We start from the raw sequence: 24,168 nt of genomic DNA, 5'->3' as shown, positions 1-24,168 counted from the left end.
CTCTCTCTCTCTCTCTCTCTCTCTCTCTCTCTCTCTCTCTCTCTCTCCATGTGAGTCTCTCTTTCTCTCTTTTTATGATAATGCATACTGGAGACAAAATCGATTAGTTCTGGTCTATAATGTCAGAAGGCTGCTGTAAATTTACCATCTTTGAAGATGAGAAGTTGCTTTATGCCCAGAATTTGAAATATCACAAAAACTTCCCAATGTATTTTCATGTACTTGATGATGAATGAGTTAACAAGAAAGCTTGGACCCATTACCCAAGAAACTATGTGCTGTGTTCTTGGTATCAACAAAGGAGATTTTTATAGGAAAGGCAGAGTCTAAAAGATACGTTGAACTAATTAAATATCAACTGCTAAAGAAACTACTTATTTTTGTTGTGCTGAGGATTTTCCCCCAGTCCTTATGCATCCTAGGCAACAGTCCATCACTAAGCTAGATCTTCCTCAGCCTGAAAAAGAGGTTTTACTTCTTCCTTTGAGTTGTGGTGGATGTGGGAGGGGGAGACAAGCATGCACATTTGCATGCCTGCTGGGGATTGAGTCTGGGCTCATAGGTAGTAAGCAACTTCAGTAAGTGCTTGACCGCTGGATAATACCTACACCTGTTTTTTCCAACAGGACTCTCATTTAGAACTACTGGCGGCCTTATACTTATTATTATTTCTGCTAGTATCATGAAAAATACTATGATATTTTATTGAACATAATACATTGGGCATTTTGCACACTCTTTCAATAGCTACTAGATATCCACAAGTGGAGTTACATACTACTTTCAATATTTCAAAAGAGCTTTGAAATAATTTCTGGCTGGTATAACTTCTTATCCAGATGGCTTTGAGATTCCATAATAACAGAACTCTGTGAAATGATTTGTAAATCTCAGATACACCCAAGTAATTTATGTCTATAAACTTAGTCCCATGGCAAATGTATCATGTTGATTACAGTCTTGCTCTATTGCTATTACTTTTATTCTTATTTTACAGATCAATAGAAGTAGGTTCATGTAAACTATACTTTGCCTAAATTTCAAAGTCAGTAAACTGAGAAACCAATATTCAAATCTGAATAGTTCAGACAAAAAGTCACATTTCTAAGATTGTGAAATGACCAGATTCTTAAATCATATTGGCTGACATGGGATTAGGACGCTAGTCATCTCACTGTGAGTTTGGTATGTGAAGAATCTGTATTGGCACTAGAGTGGTCTCACATACAAAATATTGTAAACAGAAAGGCACTGATAATAAGTGTTAGATGCATTTGTAAACAGATACACGCTAAAACCACTAACCACATATATAACTAATACGTGTTCATGTATATGCAGGGAACTAGCCACATATGTAACTAATACGTGTTCATGTATATGCAGAAAACTTCTGAGTTGTATAAAATCAAATCAAAGTCCTAGGATTGCCCCTCTAGATCATGTGTCTTTCAATGTCTAATCAAGGACTTTGGTACCTCTTTTAGAATGACTAAACCCATAAGAAAGTAAGCCCGCGGCCAGGGTACCTGCCATTGCCAAAGCCAAATGCAATTCTAACTTTCTTTCCCTAATGCTCCCTTACTATCTAATGATGAGTGATTGTCAGCATGTGAGCACTATTTACTAATTTCCTGTTGAACAAGTGGATTTGTTATTGTCTTTGCTTCCATTGACTCCTATCATGGAGGGGGTGGGGGTTGCCAGAGAAGGAAAGCCCAAGTTCAACCTGCCTTTAGAACAATCATCTAGGAACTAATAATTAGCTTACAGAGGCTGATGTTCTCTGTGACTTTGTCCTTATCAGATCACTTATAAACTGAGGAGACAAGAGCCAACTAATGACAACAATTAAGCCAACCTTGTTATACAGGAATCAGCCTTACTGGCTCTAATGGCCCTTGACGTTTGTTGCTGAATGTTTGCAAACTGAAGTGGGTTTTGTGTGAGCAGCAATGTGCTCTCCACCCTGGATACCTCCTCCAAGGTCCACTGCAATCAGTGCTTAAGGAAATGATACGTGACCCCATTCTGGCCAATGAACTGTGAGGACGGTTTGTCGGGGGGGGGGGGGGCAGGCTGTAAGAGCTGTTTGCTGTGGCTAGAAAGGAAATGAGGGGAAGGCATCCTCTCTGTCTTGCACTTTTCTGAATCCCAGTCGCATCCAAATCGCATCTGTGGCACTGTCTCAGCCAGCTTCCAAGCAGAGCGGATGCCACTTTGAGGGCAGAGCTGACACAGTGAGTGTGGCCGATCACAGAGACATGTTTACCCCTGGGCTCTTGATGGACGGCTCAGCTCTTGGACCCAAACAACCTCTGCACTGCTTGTTATGTCCAATAAACATCCTTCCTGATGACAATCCGTTCAGACAGTTTTCCTAGTTAGTTGCTGCTGATATACCAAGTAAACAAGTACTTACTGGTCAGTTCAAAACTTAGCCAGTGCAGAAGCCAGCTCAAATCAAATACTGAACACCCATGTGGATGTCCTTTACCCAGTAGAGACAGGTGAACTCTGTCTCCAATTACCAAATAAATATAATGAAATCGAAAGTAAACACAATTCTAGGCAATTTATAAAATGTACAGAACAAATGTCCCTCTTAAAGGAAAAAGAAATAATGCTGGGTTAATTTCTCTTTCTTGCTTTCCGAGTCATCCCTCCCCCGCCCTGAGGCCATGCCTGCCACACCTCATCTATTTGTTTTTCTATTTGGAGAAACACACGGATTGGGGGTTGGGGGGAGGAACAACACTTTTCTTCCTTCTTTTTGTTTGGGTACAGCTGTCCTTGTTAGCAATAAAAAATTCAGTTTGTCTCCCACAAACACAAATTTTCTTCTAAAGCAGTAGGTTAGGTACCTTTGAGAGTCACAACACCTATGTCTGGAAAAGCTCCAGGCCCCTTCTGGGAATTATCTCATTTGTTCTTAGAATATCCCTAGAAGGGTTTCTGTGGGTTTTTTTCCCCCAGCAAGTCATTCTGCCACGAATCCTTGACAGATATGTCATTGCTGACTAACTCTGGTGTGCTTGACTTCAGCTCTCTTGCTTCATCATAATCTGTGTAAAAAGAGAATACAGTGAAGGAAGTCAAGTGAAGCTGGCCACTGGCAGTGTGGTGGTGGTCTGGCTCTGGATCCTGGGTTTGAGACTTGGTTTACCTGGGGCTTTTGATCAGAAAAGCAGACTTGATGCAAAGCAAGCAGGCCATTTGATCCTCAAAGACAGCATGCCCTGGCATGCTCTAGTAAGCAGGGACCAGGAACCCTAGGGTGCGGGTGAGACTCTCTCCTCCAGCTTCTCTGATTCATTTAGTCTTTCTAGAGACCAATGGCAGGTGAAGGGATCTGTCCTGCCTTCTGCTTCCTTGTCTCCTGTCCCCTTTTGCTCCCTCCCTTTCGCTTCTTTCCCTCCAATATGGAGCTAAGACCCCACTATCCATTTCTCTCCAACATCCATTCCTTCTCTAGCTTCCTGTGAGTCACCATCCTCTGCACCTGTGCTGTTATGCCCGATCCTCCATCTCTATGCATTTCCCTGAGAAGACTGCTCAAGGAGAAATCCAAACTTAGGTGATAGGCTGCCAAGTGTGTCTCCTTGTTCCTGTTTTGATCCTTGTTCCTGTTTTGATCCTTGTTCTTGTTTTTATACCTGTTCCTGTTTGTGTTCCTGTTTTGTGGGGAGTATAAAAGGAATCTACACAGTTGAATATATAGCATTTGGTTCTTTACCAGATGACTCTTTGTCTTTCTTTCTCTCGCCCTCAGCCCTCCGCCCTCAACCCTCCGGTGATCCAAGGAACTCAGTTAGCTATGCTGGAGTAGCTGACAGCTTCCCTCACTTTTTCTCTGCATCTGAAAACCTGTTTCATTGACTCATTAAGACAACACAAAGTGTATTCAATGGCTTCTAAAGATAACTTTTAGACAAGCACGTTAAACCAGAGCACTGTACAAGCCTAAAATAACCATCTGATTTTGCTCTTTTTCTATTAGTGATGGCTTATCACAGGCTAACTCAATAAACAATGACTACCAAACAAGGTAACATTCAGAAGTTGATATTTAAAATATTACCTGCCTTAGGTCACTTACACAACATTCACAAAGCCTACTAAGAAATTCTCATTTTCTACTTCCTGGCAAAAAATTTAAATCCTCTGTTTTAAAATTTCATAACATCTATTAAAATTTCTGTCTATAGATGAATGCTCTCTGAAGCTACCAATCTTCTGTTCTATCCTATCACCAGACACAGAATTATTAAACCCTGTCAGCGTCTCTCAGTGACTTAGTGTCACTTTAGCCAAGACTGGAAATGCCTATGTGACCTGACCTATACATTCCTCTCCAGCCTCCTACTTTGTGGTAACAACAGTGTAGCTCTCCCATTCTCTGGGCGTATGACATCATGTGTCAGCTCACCAATCCAACTGTTAGTTTCATATATGTAAATGAGGATTGTTTCTAGAAACTTTGTTTTTAGAATGGGGTTAAATTTTATATATATGTATGTGTGTGTGTGTGTTCATATATACACATACATGTGACTTTATGTAAATTGCGTTTTCCATAAAAGCTGGGAGTTTTTAGTAGCATCAATTGTATTAATAGTATCACAAATCCTATTTTTCTCAATGATATGCATGTGATATAGACTAGATATGGCATATCCACCAAAGACCCACTGATGGAAAACAGTCCCTAGCCCATGGGGCCATCGAACAGCTTCCTGGAGTCATAGCTTTGAAGGAGATATTGGGAGCCTGCTCTCCCCTCTTCCTGTCTCTATTTCTGACCATTTCGAGGTGAACAAGCCTTTACTCCAGAATTTGAACATGCTGAACTCTGCCATCACAACCTCAAAGCCACTGACAGGGTTATACAAGCATGGACTCCAAACAGGAGCTCAAATTAAATATGTGATCTTTTAAATCGATTTTCTCAGGTACCATGTCCAAGTGTCAGAAGTGTAACATACACTACCAGACAGCAGCATGCATACCCAGACTTAAGCTCTACACTGAAACTGCAGCCATCCAGTAATTGCTAATGTTTTCTCCTTCCCAGACACACTGTTGCTGAACATTGCTTCCCTTGACTTCACAGCTCACAGGAAATTAGATTTTAAATACTCTGGCCTCTAGCTTGACATGTAATGAGAATGACTTTAAATAACCAAATCGTCGGCTTAGTCGTATTTCTCAAGTCTTTGAAAGGTCTTCACCAGGGACATGGTGGAGGTGTGGTGTGAGCAGAGAAAAGGCGAGTCTCAGTGTACCTCCCAAACCCCAGCCCAGAAGGCTGTGGCTCACCTCTGGTTTCTCTCTTCCCTATTCTTAGGAAGCTGTGTTTACCAACTGGAAGAAGTGTATCTGCTGGCTTTGGCTTCGAGTGAGAGGACAATTTTTCTAATGTCAAGTACCCACCAGAAAGAGCAACGACTGTCACATGTGGCTTCCCGCTCTGATCTGTATTGCAACCTTTTTTATTTTTAATTTAGTATTTTAAGACAGGGTCTCATCTAACCCTGTTTCAAACCTCCTATGCAGCTGAATCAGACTCAGCACTCCAGAGAGACTGTCTCCTAGTTCCAGATATTCTGTGATAATACCTGTGTGTGGCCACACCCACCTCCATCTTACTTCTGGAGACAAAGTATCACTCAATGACCAGATCAGACTGTCTTGACATCCTTGTGTAGCTCAAGCTGGCCTTGTACTTGCTGTTTGGGTCTCAGCCTCCCAAGTGTTTGGAGTACAGGTCTATCACAGCAAGCCTGGCTACGTTATATCGCAATGTGATTTCTATCTCACTTAGTTTCAAAAGAGAGCCACGGTTTACAGAAACACCTGAACTTCAGTATAGGAATCAATTAGGCCGATACTTAGTTTTAAAAAACATTTTAGTTACTGTGTGCACATAAAAAGTATGCTGGTCACAATGGCGAGCACTTGGAAGTGCAGCCAACATGGGCACACTCCTCCTGTCATGTGGATATTAGCTTGAACTCATCCAGGCTCTGTGGCTTTTATCTGTTGAACCGTATCACCAACTCTATTATGTTATGTTTTTAAAAAAAAAGCATTTATTTTATTTATTATTTTGTGTCTTGGGGTGGTTTGCCTGTCTGTTTGCCTGTGTAATTATATGCATGCTGTGGCCCCTGAGGGGAGAAAAATGTGTCAGATCCCCCGGAACTAGAGTTGTGAGCTACCATGTGTGTTCTGGCGATTGGACCTGGGTCCTCTTGAAGAATGGTCAGTGTTCTTTATCCCTGAGTTCCAGCACCTAAGCTATTTTACAAATATATTCATTTATTTTACAAATTTATTCATTTAGAAAAAAGATTTTCATACAACATATTCTTACCCCTCTCCCACCTCCTTCCAGGTCTTCTCCTCTCCATCTCCCTGTCTACCCTCTCTCTCTCTCTCTCTCTCTCTCTCTCTCTATATATATATATATATATATATATATATATATATATATATATATATACATGTATATATACATATTTCCAAAGGTAGGATGGGGTCCAACAGGATCCAAGTATCTGCAATTATATACAAATTTCTGAAAATCACGTACAAAGAGACAGACTTGTTCTAAGAACTAAACTGGAGAAACGCAAGTTTTCTTAGCACTTAACCCTAAGAAGCAACGGGCAATGCTCTCAGTAGGCATCCAAAGTTAATTTAGCAGAGGCTCATCTAAGGCTTAATCAAGTAAGTCTGCTACTGGATAAAATTAGTTCAGAACAGTGAATTTCATTTAGAAAGTGATACAATGGTTCATAAACATTGCTCTCCTGTGAACGAAGCCGCATGTGGAACCAAGAGAGTCTCCTTAAACGAGGAGCCTGACTTTGAGCTTTTCTTACTAGAACTTTAGCACTCTAGAAATTTTCCTGAGAAACCGCATTGTGTAAATGAGGAAGTGGTAGCTCAAAGGGCATGATGGGAATTTTTCCATGAAACTGGTCAATGATACCAGCTATACAGCCTGAGATAATGTTTAATCCAAATTCTTATTTTTTTATATCTGATATCACTAACATCAAGAATTAAATTTTCTAGAAAATTGAGTTTTTATAGTCCCTTTTGTGCAATTTGCATTTGTCCTGACAGTTTATTAAGCTTTTAATATGTTCTAATTCCCAGAGTGTGGTTTGGAAGCATGTATTTGTGTTCTTATTCACATCAGGTAAGTATAGAGAGTGAATATGTGTGGTCTGATATAGGCATGACCATGTCAAGGACCCCAGTGCTTCAGACCCATGGGAAATGGCAAAGTCTTCCCTGGTTAAGAGTCAGAAAGATGGGAAAGCCTTCCTCTGGTTCATATGCAATTGTTGGCAGTGTGTACAGAAAGCATCCACCTTAGCTTTCTCCCCCAATATCTGTACTGCCTGAGGATTGTTCCCCTACAGATTGCTCCTACCTAGATCAGCTAAACCCTTGTAGAATAGTATATAACAACCTTGCTTCCCTGTTTATCAGTATATAATAACCCTCCCTCTCCTGCTTCAACTGTATGAAATAAATACACTGAGCTTCCGGGATAGGATGATGCAGCTTCTCCATGAGAGAGCCCAGCCTACCTGATCTTATCCTTTTGGTGTGTCCACATATTTGCCCTTTCTTCACTCTGTCACCTCCACACTTAGGTCAATCCCTGGTGTCATACAGACTGCAGCAGTTCACTATCTAGTTACTAAAGAGAGGATCTCCTAGGGAGCCCAGAGCTCAAAACTAATTGGCTGTTTTACCTGGTTAGGGAATTCACCTTTCCTTCTTTCTACCTCAAGTTTCCAATACTGGAGTTAACAGGCAAGCCTTGCTATGTTCAGCTTCTTATGTGGGAGCTGGGGATCCAAACTCTGGTCCCTTGTTTGCAGAGGGAACATTTTACCCACTAAGCTGTCTAAGCTGTCTTCCCAGATCCCCTCCCAGGGTTTTAATGATTTTATTTCACTAGTACTGCATTGATTTGACCATCCTTCTGCCTCCTTGGCTCGTCCTTCCGGCCATTCATGTTATTTTCTTTTCTTTCGATACATTGTATCTTCCTTTGTATTTACAACATAACACTGCTTCAAAACTTTCCAGTTTTAAACCATCCTGGAGCTGAATGGCCTGGAAAACCTTTCTTCTTCAGTGCTTGGTTCAGACTGAGGTAACTCAGAGCGGCTCAGAAAAGGACCCCAGGCAGTGTTGGCAAGAGAAAGGACAACCCTGTTCCTAGTTAGTTCCGTAACTAGGTAACAGCCCCACCTACACCTGCTCATTTGATTTTGAGACTTGAGGTCTTCATCATGAAGGGGGCTTTAAATGACCAAATGTCTGGGGTGGCTTGGTATGAAATACGGAGCAGTGCCTAGGAAGCTAACCACATATCCAGCCCTAAGTATACCCGACATTCTCCTTGGAGCAAACTGAACTCCGCATGGGAGTCCATGTTTATTTACAACAAAAATTTTAGTTAGATAAAATCCCCTGGATTCTTCTACTCTCAACATGTTGGACTCAGGAGATTCACAACTAAATGGACCTTCTAAAAGAACAGTTAGTTAACTCATGAGTTCTAATTGTGGTATATCATGTACATATTTAAAATATTTTCCCTGTCTTGAACTTTCTACTGAACATAATCCAAGATCAAACCAAAACCAAAATAAAAACCAAACCAACCAACCAAACAACCAACCAAACAAAAAAACTCCCAAAACTCCGTCAAAGCAATAACATTAACAACAACAAAATAACCCACCCGCCATTATAACACTTATCAAAGAAGCAGACATAATAATTAAAAGTCACATTGATTTAGGTATTTTCTTTAAAAGTTTCATTCATTCTCGCTGGGGTGGTGGTGCACATCTTTAATCCAAGCACTCTGGAGGCTGAAGCAGGCTGATCTCTGAGTTCAAGGCCAGCTTAGTCTCCTCAGTAAGTCTCAGGACTGCCAAGGCTACACAGAGAAACCGTGTCTTGAAAAACAAAAGCAAGCAAACAAACAAACCTTAATCAGTCTTAAGCATGAATCTACACTTTTTGTGAATAACCTTTTTCCCCCTATAGAGATATCCTTAATTGTATACCAAAAATAAATATTGACTATTGAATTAATCAATAAAGCAACTTCAAATTTGAAAGGATCTTTCAAGCCATCTAGTTCTTCTAATTTAGTTTATAACAGGGCTCTTGAAACACAGCAGCAGAATCACCTGGAGGGCTTATTGTTGAAGCCAGGCTTGCCCAGCCCCTCCCCCAAGCTGCAGCAGCAGCTGGGCTGGGTGAGGTCTGCTCTGCATTTCTCACTTGCACACAACTGCTGCTGGCACTGTGGTCAGAAACTACAAGTACCATGGCCGTGCCTAGCTCATAGAATCAGTATAAAATAGGAGACAAAGCAAAGAAAGGGAACCCTGGTGGTGGGAGCAGAGAGAAGAGAGTAATAAGGACCCCACTATTTTATTATGATTAAAATGCATAAAAAGGAAAGCCCAATGTGGGCAGAGCTATACATCTGTTGTGTTGAAAAAACGATCTTATATAGCCCTTCTTACATAGCTGAGGATGACGCTGAACCCTTGATCCTCCTGCCCCCTCTTCTCAAGTATTGGAGTTATAGGCATGCACCAACACCGTTGGCAATATTTTGTTTTTATTGTTTTAAGTTAGAAACACAAACACACACACACAGACACACACACAATGTCACAATGTCCTGTGCATGTATGTAATATGAGTCTCATTTTAATGACTTCTCAGAAATGACAAGCATAGCTTCCTCTGTCTCATTTATCCACTTAATGTCATGCAGTGTGATTCCACTGAACCTGGAGCCTTGAAGTGATTGATGGCAGTGCTTCACAGAAGCCACCAATGGCTTACTGTCTCCCTACTTCCAGCCTGATTGCCACACAGCCTATTTTAATCCCACCAGCCAGAGTGATCTTGGGAGAACAGAAATTCAATCATGTCATTCTGCACAGAACCCTCCAGCAGCTGCAGAGAGAAAAAAAAAAGTTGTCTGCTTCATGTTGCCTGCAAACTGGCTTCTGGCTCTCCCTTAGCCTAGGAGCATATAGACTGCGTTTTCCCGAAATGCTTCTACTTTAGGAAGCTGGAAAACTCTGGACTCACCTTCAAGCACTGACCAAATTTGCCTTAGTAAAGAGACCTGCTTACTCCTCAATTCCCAATCCTGCTTAACTGTCTCCAAAGGACAGGTCCCCTTAGCCTGTGCTGCATATCTTACTTGTAATGTTGATTACTCATTTGCTTCCTCTCGGGGTGGCGCACATGCCTCATGGAAGCTGGTTTGTGCTATACTATTTGCCCTCTTTTGGGGCTCACTCTGTTTACCATCCATCCCACGTTCCTGGAACAGTGCATAGCACTTGCTAAGTGCTCAATGAATTTCATTTGGATCACTTCTAGATTTAAGTCTTTTTTGCACTAAATGTTTCACTGCTTTGCATTTAGAATTAGTAATGGGAAATTCACCACACACTTTTCAAAGTCATGTTTCCTATGCATGCAGACATTTCATAACAACAACACCAGAAAAAAACGGAAGTGTGCAGTGATGTAGAGTCGGCTAAGTAAATAAGGCTGTTTGTCCACCCATTAGGATGAAAAAAAAAACAGGAAAAGGATTCATGGCAATTACAAAGCCACAGTCCCTCTAGGTACAGTATGTTCTCATTAGGTAGTCCTACAGTCCAGATCAAACAAGCATTATAAGACTGTGTACCCCAAAGATAAACCTATAACTCTGCTGCTGACTGGATTCTCTTCACAATAAAGCAACCTGAGGACTGAAAGCTTCATTCTAAGTATCTCACTCCAAAATACCTTAGAGAAACAATAATGATGGGTAGAGAGAACACTGCTTAAGCACTTACTGTATACCAGGCACTAATGAACTTAAAACAACCATATAAGATAAATGTGACTAGTGCCCTCATATTTAAAGTATGCAAACAATCTTGAGCAAGGTGAAGCTGTAACTAGCCACAGGCCACAAAGGCCAATGGCCTTTTATTGGGAAAAATAACCAACTTCTCTGCAAACATTTAACCCATCTACTTCACCAGTAAAAGTGATCTACTTTTCATTGCTTACAAAGCCCCTGGATTCTGGCGAGAGATTCGAATATGCTCATTCTGCTTGGTTTGAGTCAAACCTAGGGGTTTCAAGGCAAAGTGCATAGCAGCTCTGAATCAAAAGTCACCTTTGCCTTCTTCGGGCCTCTCAAAGTACACTCATGTTGTGTTTGAATTCATACAGTAATTAAAACTCTGTCTTCTGTTTCCTTGCAAAGATATGTTTCTCCTTCTCTGCTAGCAAATTCTTTGAGGCTAAAAGGACTCTGGTTATTTATAGTAACTAGAAAACTGTACAATAAATAAATTAATACCTGATGAACACCATTGCCTAATTTGAATTCTGAAAATGTGTGTCCAATATAAATCCACTGACCACACATAAGGACTCAGCACTGGAATTGTGGTGCCAAATTTTAAATTTTAATTTGGGTATGCATTCTTAATAAAACCTATCTTCCATACAAATTATTCTGAATTTTCTTCCTTTTTCAATTTCAGTGTTAGCATCTAGAAAATTTAAAAGCACATGTGCGGGCCTTGTTATATTTCCATGGGATAGTGGCTGTCTTATAACGAGGCCTCCCCTTACTCCATCACTGTCTTGCAGGCAGCTGTCCAGCCCATATTCCTGAAACAGTGCTTGGAACATGTTAAGTGCTCTTGGAAATGGATTACTTCAGGAAAGGCTATTCCATGTTCTGGGAAGTCCTCAAATGGAGGGTCTTTGTTTCTGGATTGACAATTTTTTATTTCCTTTAGTCAGATTGTTGTCCTTAGGGCACAAGATTTTTGTGTGAAGAGATACCCCAGTGAACAAACTGGCTTTGCCCGAAGCAAACATTCTCGGTGTGAGTGCAGTGGAGCAAACCCTATATTTCCATCTGAGTACAACAGAATTATGGGAAGCTTTCTGTTTTGAAATAAATTGGCAATGTTTCAAATAGAAAGCAAACAACACACTCAGACAAATGGCCAGTCCCCGATCCCTGCACTCACTGTAACAGCAGCCATATTGACAGCCCTGTGAGTTGCCCTTAGCGGTGTGTCTGCTGCTGCTTGCTGGTATTGTGTGCTTTAGGCAGTTCCTTTCCAGGCAAACACAGACTGTTTACTGACTGAATCCAAATGACAGCACACTGTTTTCACAACGGAGCGCTGAGAGTTGATTGCCTTTTCTGCTTGGCAACCTGAGGAAACTTTAGATCTGGAATCTTTGGGGTACAACTTGCTTGTGTCACTTCAATATGGCAATGTTGACTTCCCTACAGGTATTCTGCCACCCTTCCCACTTGAGGTTTAAAATGGAAAAGCTGAAGGTTTATCTTCTCCCAATCAGGGAGGCTTTGATCACTTCCTTGAGATCAGTGTAAACCCCAATGAGGGACGGGATGATTTGAGAAGTTCTGAATTATGTGCTCTGTGATTCTTCATCAGCCAAAGGCCAAACACATGATGAGGCCTTTTCTGAATGTCCTGAGAGGAGATAGTTCTCATACCATAGGCCCAGGTCACCTAGTGGTGGTACACAGAGACAGCACAACATCATAGAGTATGTGCTGCTGACTCCTGCCTTTCAAGATTTAAGAAAGTAATCAATGAGAGAGAAAGAGAGGGAGGGAGGGAGGGAGAGAGAGAGAGAGAGACAGAGAGAGAGACAGAGAGACAGAGAGACACAGATGGACAGCGAGGGAGAGACAGAGACAGACAGATACAGACAGACAGAGAGAGAGACAAAGGGGGGCAGACTGAGGTAAGAGGTATGAAGAGATAACCAAAGTGTAGAACATATATAGGTTATACAATTCAAGCAACCTATGTTCTAGACTATTCGACTACTCTCTGCTCTCACTTGCTAGGGTATATAGTGAACACCCAAGATCACACATATTTAATGTCTACACCCAGAGTAGAGGAAGAAAATAGAGAAAAAAATTTGCCTTTTTTTTTTAACCTGGGAAAGTCTAGGTCTGTGCCCAGACTTTGGGACTTTGGGATTCTGCATGATATACTATAATCTCTTCTGAGATTAGGATTGGGGAGTTTAACAGTACTTGGTGTTCTCAACAAAGGTCATTGAACCCTGCTTTTAAAACTTTCCTGTGACAAGAGGGTTATGCCTAGTGGAGTGTGTGCTGATTTCGGGAAGATTTAAGTGAACTGAGCACTTACCAAGGTCTTCTCTATCTCTACTTAAATCACTTTTTGGTAGATAGATGCTATAAAAGCCTTTTGGAAATATAGATTTGAACCCTTCCTACATCTAGGCATTGAATGTCCGACTATGGATATTCAATACGGTACATGAAATTATCTCATCAAATCCTTTTCTGGGGATCTCTGTACAGATGACAGGTTTGTTTTTTATTTAAAACATTGTCTACTTTTTAAGTGAAATATTAATAGTAATAATTACTTGGTTAAAGCTCCTTAAAGGGTAGCCTTTTATAGTAAAGAAAGTGTAAAAATGGCATATCTCCACAAGGATCTGAATTCAGGACCAAGAGTGTCTGCATGTTTTTTCTTCTCACTGAGCTGAGAGCAGTGGCACTAAAATAGAGCAAAGAGACTGTGTGCCCTGGCCTGATTTAGGTGTGGATGATGCCATGTACTGCAGTGGGGAAGCCAGAGAGGAAGGACTGGCTCTGCATGGAAAGACAGGAGGGATGCTGGTCACTGAGCAAGTCTTGCAGACAAAGAAAAGCCATCATACCACAAGTAAGTGAGATTTTTGTCTTAGATAGGAATTACAGTAACAACGTGCTCAGGAGAGCCAAGGTCATTGTCACTGTCTCTCTATTCTTACTCTTCTGAAGACAAAGAATCCAGTAAGTAAGAAGCAGGCTGGGGCAGGCAGGAAGCCTAAGGGGAAAACTCAAAAGGGCAGAAGGGAAGGGAGATATTTTACGTGCACCAGATATCTTGTCCAGGATGTGGGTGATTCAGAATTCCGAATCTGAATGAGACTGTGTATTCACTTATTCAAGTGACCATCCCTACTCCACATTTTAAAAATTCATAAGTTCTTTCTTAGTGCTATTTAAGGTTTGTAGAAAATTGATGGGAAAGTACAGAAAGTTCCCACATCAAGAGCCCCTTCCTGTGTCTTAAATATTTAGTGTTCGGGGTTCTTAATCAGAAGAAATTGAGAAAAACAATCATCAGTAATTTCTTCATGCATAAAACTTCCTTATAGCTTTCTTCTGTGGTGTTGACTATTCAAAAATTTTTTTTTCTCTTATTAGCTTGGTCTCATATTGTCTGCCACCAGCCCTGTTACATTGTATGTAAAGAAACGCATATTACAATGTTACAACCTGGAGGTATAAAGTAAAAATGTATCTTACAGGTACATAAGAAGTAGCCCTAGTTATTCTGGTGATATAGCTTGATTTTTCTATGTTAATTTGCATAAACATCTACACCATGATTTGCCTGTGTTCTGCCACTTTCCATTGACTCATGAATATTACCCTTTCCTTTTCAAAATGTACAAGTGATATTGAACAGAAAGTTGAAATGCTTCTCCCACCCAAATCAAATCCATTCTTGTAGCTGTTGCCATGTTGGTAGAGGGGAATGGATAAATCAACAATAAGTATATTTTCAACAGTTAACTTTAAGGCAGCCCTTCTTTGATGTTTCATTATTATTAATACTTTGACTTACTATTTATAGTTCCACTGTGGATTACCCAACTATTTTGTGTGTATTAGAAAGATACACCTTTTAAAAGAAGTAATTAGTCCCAGTGTATGAATCAAAGTACTGGTTCACAGATCTTCATCATAAATCTGACTTTGAACATAGTAATACATTCTTTGTACTTCTCCCAGAAGCACCAGCTACCTGCTTCAAAATATAGACATTCTCAACCTAAGATTCATCAGACCTTCTTGATATACTGAACATTTTCCTGACTTGATTGATAGCATGTTAGAAGCTGGACATGTAGCCCAGTTAAGTAGTAGTGTTAAGTGATGAGGGCCTTACAGGGGAAAGGCCTGGATATAAACTGCTCTAAAGGGCAGAGAATGCTCTTTACCTCAGAGAAGGCTGTGACAAACCAACACAGAAAATCACCTAAGGTGTTAACCAGGAAGTGTCTCTTTAAGGAGCTAAAAAGCTGACTCACCTGAAGAATGGAATACCTTTTTTAAAATGCATTTAATTATTAACCTACTTAGCGATTAGGTTAACACACTTCCTTCTCGGAAATGCCACTCTCTGAAAATACATTTAACACAGAGTTTTGGCTTTGAGTTTATTGTTGATCTACAGAACCTGGCTTCCTTCCAAGGAACCTTCCAAGAATTATAGTCTCAAAATATTGGAAATCAAAGTCTCATTTTGAGCTGGAAGACCTGGGTATTCAAAATGTGATGAATAAACACACTCCTTTTTGATTATTTAACACTTCATTCTCAAGACAGCGTTTCATAAAGAAAAGAATGATGAAGCTGGGGACTAGGTGGCCAAGTAAGTTGAGGTTTACTGACACTAACTATCTAGTGAGTACAATTGTCTAGGTGGTTACTTCGCAGAGTGTTCAATAACCACCACTTAGGTGAGATCAACTATCAGAGGTAAGAATAAGAAGTTGTCTATCTGGAGTCAATATCAGCTCATTTATTCTCATTGCATCCGCTATAGAAATGAGTAGAAGTGCATTCATTGTGTGCTGGCTTTCTTATTTATCTCTAATGCCTTTATGTAGCACAGGCTGTCATTAGCATCTTAAAATGGTTCTGAAAGTCATGGCTTTCAGCTCTCTTTAACTTCTCTCAAGCTGAAGAAGTTTCGCTTTGCCTAATTGTCTCTGCCTTTTTTAGGTTAACTGATGCTAAAATCTGGCTGCATATTTCAATTATGTTCACAGGGCTTTTAAACATACTTTGAAACCTACACTTGATCCCAAAATACCCAATCAGATTGGGCAAAGAAGCCAGCCATTGGTCTTGTAGCTCTGTCAGGCATTGTCAAGGTACGGGCAAAGATGAGTGAACTCCTGGTCCCCAGCGTGTTCCTGTATCTTTTTCCTTACTGTACTTCCTGTACACATCACTGTTGTTAATGATGTTGGCATTTCAACTAATAAGGTTTCTCAAATCCATACTTTATTTTTTTCTGATTTTTCATTTACTAGCTAGTAACGTATTTTCAATACATACACTGTAATCCAGTATTACACAGTAGGCTGTGTAATACATGAAAGGATTATGAATTCTCCTTTTGCATTTTCAGCAATGGTATAATTTATATCAACTTTGCTATAAATATGTATAGATTGTTGGTAGAACCTAGTGTGACTGTTGGAAGCTGATAACACAGAAGAACAAAAGGATATCCTGGGCTGGGATGGAGCTAAGTGGTGATGCACATTCCTAGCTTGTGGGAGACACTAGACTCAAGCTACAGTAATAAACATACATGAAAACACATGCACAGACACATGCACATGCACACATGCATATATACACACATATACACATGCATACACATATGCACATACACACCACACATACACAAACATATACACACACATATACACACACATATACACACACATACATATACACATGCACACCCATACACACACATATACATACACACCACACATACACACACATACATATACACATGCACACACATACACACATATACATACACACCATACATACATACATATACACACACATACACACACATACATATACACATGCACAGACATACACACACACACATATATATACACACAGATATGTGCACACATACATACACACATACATATACACGCATACACATATACATGCATGCACAAACATACACAAACATATACACATACATACACACATGTACACACACATAAACACATATACATACATGCACACACACTTATACACATGCACACACACACATACACACAAATGAGGGATTTAGCTTATTTAAGCAGTTACTGGCACAAAATTAACTAAATAATTACTAACATATTAAAGATACTTTTAGGACTCAGAATATATAGGATTCAGGACGTGTAAAGAAACTATCAATAACATTGGAAAATTCACAGCTAAAAAATTGTCTGTGCATTCTCAATAGCTTTAGCACAAAGTAGAAATGGGTTCATTACACAGGACCAACTAGCGTACCAGGAGCAAAGGAACCATTAACACAACCAAAGGAAAATGAGGTGGCCATGAGTCTCACTGAAGTGCTATGGCGGTGTAAATATCAGTCAGAGAAGCAGAAACCCATGGAACAATAGTGAGCAGTAGGCTGAGGCTGGAGCTGCCCATAAGTAACCTGGGTACCAATGTGATAGTGCTTCCACATTTGATCAAATTGTTTCTTCTCCACTTGGTTTGTTTTGTTTCTAGCAACAACACTGGTTGGATTGGGGGAAAGGGACAGGGAATAAATGACCAGATTCGTTCTACCAAATGCATCTCTTATTATAAATAAATTGAAGTTGAAACCAGATATTAAGAGAGGAAGTAGTCTGAGGCAGAGACAGGTGGATCTTTGTGAGTTCAAGGCCGACCTGGTGTACAGAATGAGTTCCAGGACATAGAGGGCTACACAGAGAATCCGTGTCTTGAAAAACCAAAAAGAAAGAGAGGAAGGGAGGGGGGAAACGAGGGGTGGAGGGAGAGAGGGGAGAGAAAAAGGGAAAAAAGGATGAGGAGGGGCAGGGGGAGGAAGAGGTGGAGGAGGAGAAAAAAACAGAGAGAGAATAGAGAAGAATTCTATCAAAACTGTGGAATTTTCAGCTTTTCAGAGAAATCACTCAATCCACCAATCTCCTAGCCAGGTCATGGATGCTCTCTTGTTCAAGAATGGCTTGGCTTCCTGGCTCATTAGTCTCAGCAGGAACAGCCTCACTCATTCCTCAGACTCTCATTGTCTGTACAGAAATTTGGGTTCCTTTCCCTTGGCTTTACTTTTTAAGGTCATTCTCACCACAGTTCGGATAAAAAAAAGATTCCTAGTATACTTTGGAACAGCTTAAATTATAGAGAAGAAACTTCATAAAAGTAATGTCACACACAGACATGTAGAAGGAAGAAAAACTAACCAACAAGTGACCTGTTCTCAAACTGAGGCTTAAGCCTGCAACCTGTGTACTGTTGAACCTTATGCAAGAGCACATCAGTCACAATGCCATACGTAATAAGAATTGTGATATAATTAATTACTTCAACTCTTAGGAAAGCACAAGTACAAAATGTTCTGCACAACTTAAGAATAAAGTATATTCTGACTACTGGAAGATTAAAATTCCCCAAAGAGAACTTCTTGGCAGAAAATGGCCAAAGTTATTTAAAGAGTAACTTTTCATCTTTGAAGTCACCCACTGACTAAAACAATATTAAATCACTCTTTAATAATTTAGGGTCCATCATTTCTCTTACATTGCTCCCGAATGGCACTTGATCACATGGAGGGCTTCCTGTATGTAATCTCAAAAAGGATGAAATTCTAATTCAATTATTACAGAAATAACAGACATATAAAGGAATTTTTTTAACTTTGGCAATCATTGAGAGTGCCCATATAGATGACATCTGTGTTCATCTGTACTCATTTTGATATTTTCTTTGTAACTGTTTTTTATCCATATATTTTAGGAAAAATTTTCCTTCTATAAACTTCTTCCACTTCAAACCCAGAATTTCAAATAACAGACATGGGGACCTAAGAAAACAATGTATCAATAGTTGGCACATTGAAACTTACGTGTCCAGTTGTGTAGGTAAAATTAAATTAAGTTCCTAAGTTAAATGTGGAAAATTCTTCTGAGGCTAATTATATATTCAGATAAAAAATGCAAACATCAGGGACTTAGAGAGCCACAGTGGATGTTGCACTTCACAGAACAAAGCGTTTCTTTGCATTGCAAGTAGGAGAACCTTTAGTATCGTCTCACAGTTAACAAAGTGAAAACCAGTATTATTTTGCCCTGAATTTGGTGGCTACCATTTGTTACATCACATTAAAGGGCAACCAAAGAAAGTGCAAACTTCACCCCCAAAGCAAGACATATGTCAGGTAAAGGTGAGTGATGAAAGTTACCTCCAGATCAAATAGAGGTAAAAGATGCAACAACAGCAGGTCTGACTCCCTTGCTTCCCCAAGATTTCTGGACACCAAATATATAGGAATTCAGATGCTGTGTTGCATACCAGTTGGATGTGAAGATTGTTCAGGGGGCAATATTCAAATGAAGGCAAAAAAACAACTGAATTAAAGTTACTACCACAGAACCTAAAAGTTTCTAAATTAATTGTTTCTGATTTTAATTTTTATATTTCAAGAGCAGGTGAGCAACTGATCCTCCTTGTTCTATAAAACGAATAAAATGATCAATTACGTAAGTACAGAAATGAACAACATATTTTCGATGACAAGCGAGACATTGTCACAAAGTGAGTTCGCAAAGTTTCTGTGCAAGAAAGACGACAAGAAATAGGGATGTGCACAGCCACTCCAGGCAAGAAATGTCACTATCTCATTCCATGCTCATTCTTTGTTGGAAAAAAAAAATACATCATTACTTACTTGCCCTTACAGATGGTTTCTGATAAACTCCACCCTGCAATTAACGACTCACAGGAGCCTGGAGGAAGCTGGAGCCAAGAGAAATGACTAGCAACAGATTCCAAGCTCAGTGCCTGTCCTGCTGAGAAACGTTACCCTCCAGTTGCTAAGCCTCTCCTGCTCTCAGCCATCCGCTCCTATGCTATCCTGAGCCCATTAAGTCATCCTGGCTGCCATGAAGATGGAGCTGACAGCACAGTTACTGGAGTCAGTTTAAAGAGGCCCAGGGTGGTTGAAGGAAAGGATTAGGAGGCCTGGGGTGCTGAAAGGTCACCCCAGCTCTAGCTCGCAGAGATCCCAGGAGCACACAGCTGTCAGAAGCACCAAGCCGCACTTAGAGAGTCTTTAGGGAGAAGCTGGGCCTTCGTAGCACACCAACAATTTCATCAGGCAGGTTTTATCTTCCCACATTTAACTGTGACCTTGACGGGATTTAAACCTAGAGAGTTTGGGACTCCATGAAAGCTAAGACATTTCTTACATTTAGGTGCTATGATCATAGTATTGTAGAAGTTACTTTTTAAAAGAAATGTGATTTCTCACAAAACATAGATTTGCCTCAGTGAGTCCTCCTAGAGGCCTTTTGTCTGAAAGGCAAGTCCTCTTAAGGTAAGGTGAAGTAATGATGAAGCTCTTTGCTTTGATTTCGCTAAAAAGAAAACTGAGACAGACAAACAAGCACAGTGCAGTCCATAATAACATCACTGGACAGGAAGAACCATCTAGAAGTTCCACAACCTCTCCAGAAAGGGCCTGCAATGTCGCCACTAACTGACATTGTCGTGGGTAACACCGTGGTCTTGTGGATGTTCAGCCAAAGCCTTCTTCCAAGATGACACTTACCCACAGTTCCAGTCCCCTGTTGTTTTCAACCCCCTCCACCCTTTCCTGTCGTGACAGAAGGTACTTCATCACTGGCACTAATAACAGTAATAATACCTGTTCCTTTCTGTGGGCCCTGGGGTGGCAGATGAGAGAGGAAGGCGAGAGTCACAAAGCCCTGAACAGAAAATATGTCATTTCCACAGTTTTCCAAGTAGGCGTATCACTGTTCTATAGACAGTGTGCTAGAGGCTACAGAACTTCATTTGTTAGGAAACAGTGGAGCTGCTTCTGTTTGCCAGGCTCTCCACTAGTTTTCCATTCACTGCTTGGTATTCCTACCAAAGAAGGAATGGCCAAAGACCTCCAAAATGTCTCCCCTTCTCTATCCTCATGCCTAGTGAACCATTCATTGTCATATTGGAGTCAGGAGAGCCAGGGATGTCCCCGCATAGAGTTGAGCTCAGAAGTCAACCGGAAAAAGTGGAAGGGATTAGAATCTGGTTTTGATTCAACATCTCAACTATCACAGACAAGGAGAAGGCACTTCTGTGGTAGTTGCTGTCCTTTTGGAGCCTACAAAGCTCTCAAGTGGCAGAACCTGAGCCATGTCCCCATTTCCAGCTTAGAGCTGAAGTCTACATGAAGAAAAGAATAATGTGTGTCAGGCTCTTACAAATGAAATCTCATTTTTTGTAAAGAGTGAGACACTCTCATTTGCTTTAGATGGCATGTAATCAGAACAGTTCATTTCTGAAGAGATCAGAGGGCATGTTTTGCAAGGTGGAGATGTGTGTGCACAATGGCTTTTGGCATTATGACCATATGTGTGGAAGAGTAACTAAGAAAGGGAAGCCAACTAACCAAGTAACTAACCAAGAGAAGTCAGCATCTAAGCCAGATCAACAGCTGAGGAGACATGACAACTTTAAGAACAAAACAAAAAAAAGGTAACATTCAGGGTCCAAATAGAAACATCCATTCATAAATGCAAACCAGTCCAATGAACCGGCTCTGGTATTTACAAAGCACAAAGTTACTCACTTCCAGTCACCTGCCGGCATGGTGTGTACTGCACAATACATCTGAGCCAATAAGCATTTAGTTCTGAAAACCCTTTCCAAGGATACACTTTTCTTTACATCCTATAGTCGGAGTTCTTCGGAAATACCTGAGACAAGGGCTTTCTGCTGAGGCAGACAGTATTTTGAAATGAATTAAGGGGGAGTATATGGCCACCCGATGTAATTTACTGAGTGAGATTGCTTGGTTTGTTCACCACATGATGAGAAAATATACTTCAGGTACCCCGAGGTTTGTTTTTCTTTAGGCCCTTTGTTTAGTTCTGACCAAATCCTGGGTTGGAATCACAGGTCTCTATTTCTCGCAGGACACACTGCTCAGAATTGATTAGATGTAATATTTCCATGCAGATTCTCACAAACACTAATGGCTTCATCTTTGTCCTCACAAGAGACATTGCACGACCTATTGTGTACACACACACACACACACACACACACACACACACACACAGCTTTGTAATCTTAAAAACTTGTCTTTCCACTACTGCCTGTAGGTCTTCTGCTAATGTGGTAGCAGTGTGACTGCTGAATGAAATGTTGAGTTTGGTGTAAAATATTTTAGTGACAGACACAGACTCTACACAATGTATATGACTGTCATTTGGTCTCAAGTGAGTTTTCCTGGTGATTGGTAGTAATAGTACTACTACTATTAATAATAATAATAAAAAAACAATGAAATGTTCCAGGAAGGAAAGAAACCTAGCGAGTTATCAAGCTTATGTGATATTAAAAGGTAACAAAACAGGAGGTTATGGAACATATAGGAATCTTTGGATCGTTTCATTTTTAACAGACCAAATATGTTTTACTGTTACTTTGGGTGATATCTTTCCCCCTATGCTGATAAATTTCAAAGAAAAATGAGAATGTCTAAATAACCAAACACCTTTATATTGATATCACTGCCTCTGGCTATATGGCCTGACCAGAGCTGCTAAAAAGATAAAATAAAATAAAAAAAATAAGATAAAATAAAACCCCAAAGCACAGAAAAGATAGTTCCAATTTCACTGAGCATTTGTGATTTAAAGATGCCTAATAGGCGGTGTCGTCGTGAAATCTAGTAGGTTGACATTAAGTCTAACAAAACAGATGCTCTCTCCATACAATGAACCCCAAACATCTGCTTGTTTCACAGACACACACTCCTTAATTCCTAGTCTGTATTGTAAGTCACCATTTCCAGACAGAAGCTGTTTTCTTTGAAAGATAAAGGAATAGTAAGCAGTTTACAGATCAAATGATGCCTTTAGTTCTTATAATTTACATTTAAACATTAGGTTTTTAAAAATGGCAGCACGGAGAAGGTTTTAAAATGAGAAGATGACCTGGCAGCTAGATTCCACGGAGCAAATAATTCAATGTTTTGTCAGCTTACCTGATGGAGAGCCTTAGGAATCACAGCTCAACAAAGGACAGCATCCAAGATGGTTAGAATGGAACGTGCCACCCCCTGTAGTTCTTCAGATTTGACCACAGGGATTTGCAAATTACATTCAATTTTTTTTTTCTTGCTTTCTCTGTGGGCATGAAAACAAAGAGACCTTTCCAGAATCCTCTCTGCTTATGCCTCCGCTTCCTGTTCTGAGATTCACTCTATGGTACCCAACATATATCAGAAAACGGCCCTGGAAGGAAAAAAAAAAAAAAGGAAAGAAAAAAAAAAAGAAAGAAAAAGCTGGCAGCACTCAACGTATTACTGCCATCTACTGGCAGACACACGCCATTGTGCAAACGACAAAACACTCCTATTATTCCCCATCTCTTAGGAAGGCAGGAGGTAAACCTGTATGGAAACATTATGAATCATGTAAGGGCCCCACGGTGACAGAAGAGAGATGATGGAGGCGGGGGTAACCTAGCTACCACACGAGTGTGCACAGATAGCCTTTCATGCCTCTTCATTTATTTTTTGGTTTTCATACAATCTTCTCTAAGTCTGCTCTTATGAGATGAGTTTTCTTTTTCCCCATGCTGGAAAATCTGGCTTCTTAGAGAATAGTATAACATATATGCAGATGTAATCTTTACATAGTCTTATTTCTTTGCTTTTTTTGGTTTTGAAGACAACCTCTGATTTGAATATCTCCTTTATTTTTTTTTTATGTGTGTGTGACATATATATGTGCTCATTTAGGGGGTGTGTATGTGTTCATGAAGGGGCAGGGTATGTTTGGGTTGATATTAGGGGTCTTCCATGATTTACCTCCAGCTGGGCTTTTGAGACAGTAGGGAAGCAAATGTTTGAGACATCGAAACACAGAATTATGTAGTCAAAGTGAAAATTTTGTGAGTTGAAGGGGCTCTTAACAGCTACCTTTCATTTGATTTTTCACATTTAGAGAAAAATTATTTCATTGAACCTGGAATTAGACTGAACCAGCAATCTCCCTATCTTTGTACCCACTGCTGGGGTTGTGTAGAAGCAGCACTGTGCCAGGTCTTGTCTTGAGCGGTGAGGATTTTCTTTAAAAATCTTTTGTATTGATTCTTTGTGAATTTCACATAATTCTCCCCAATCCCACTCATTTCTCCGTCGT

General features: G+C 40.2%; 1 protein-coding gene across 1 annotated transcript in view; it reads right to left on the bottom strand.

Annotated features, from left to right (window-relative positions):
* Positions 1-23,375, bottom strand: part of Scn3a (sodium voltage-gated channel alpha subunit 3) — a 105,674-nt gene extending 82,299 nt beyond the window's left edge. The window contains exon 1 of the mRNA XM_028769313.1: positions 23,007-23,375. The gene's annotated coding sequence lies outside the window, so the exon portion shown is untranslated. The remainder of the gene's footprint in view (positions 1-23,006) is intronic.
* Between the last annotated feature and the right edge of the window lie 793 nt (positions 23,376-24,168).

Source organism: Grammomys surdaster, unplaced genomic scaffold (genome assembly GCF_004785775.1).
Source record: "Grammomys surdaster isolate TR1022 unplaced genomic scaffold, NIH_TR_1.0 191, whole genome shotgun sequence".
Taxonomy (NCBI): Eukaryota; Metazoa; Chordata; class Mammalia; order Rodentia; family Muridae; genus Grammomys; species Grammomys surdaster.
Note: the sequence above shows the minus strand (reverse complement) of the source record. Positions and strands in the feature narration are given on the sequence as shown.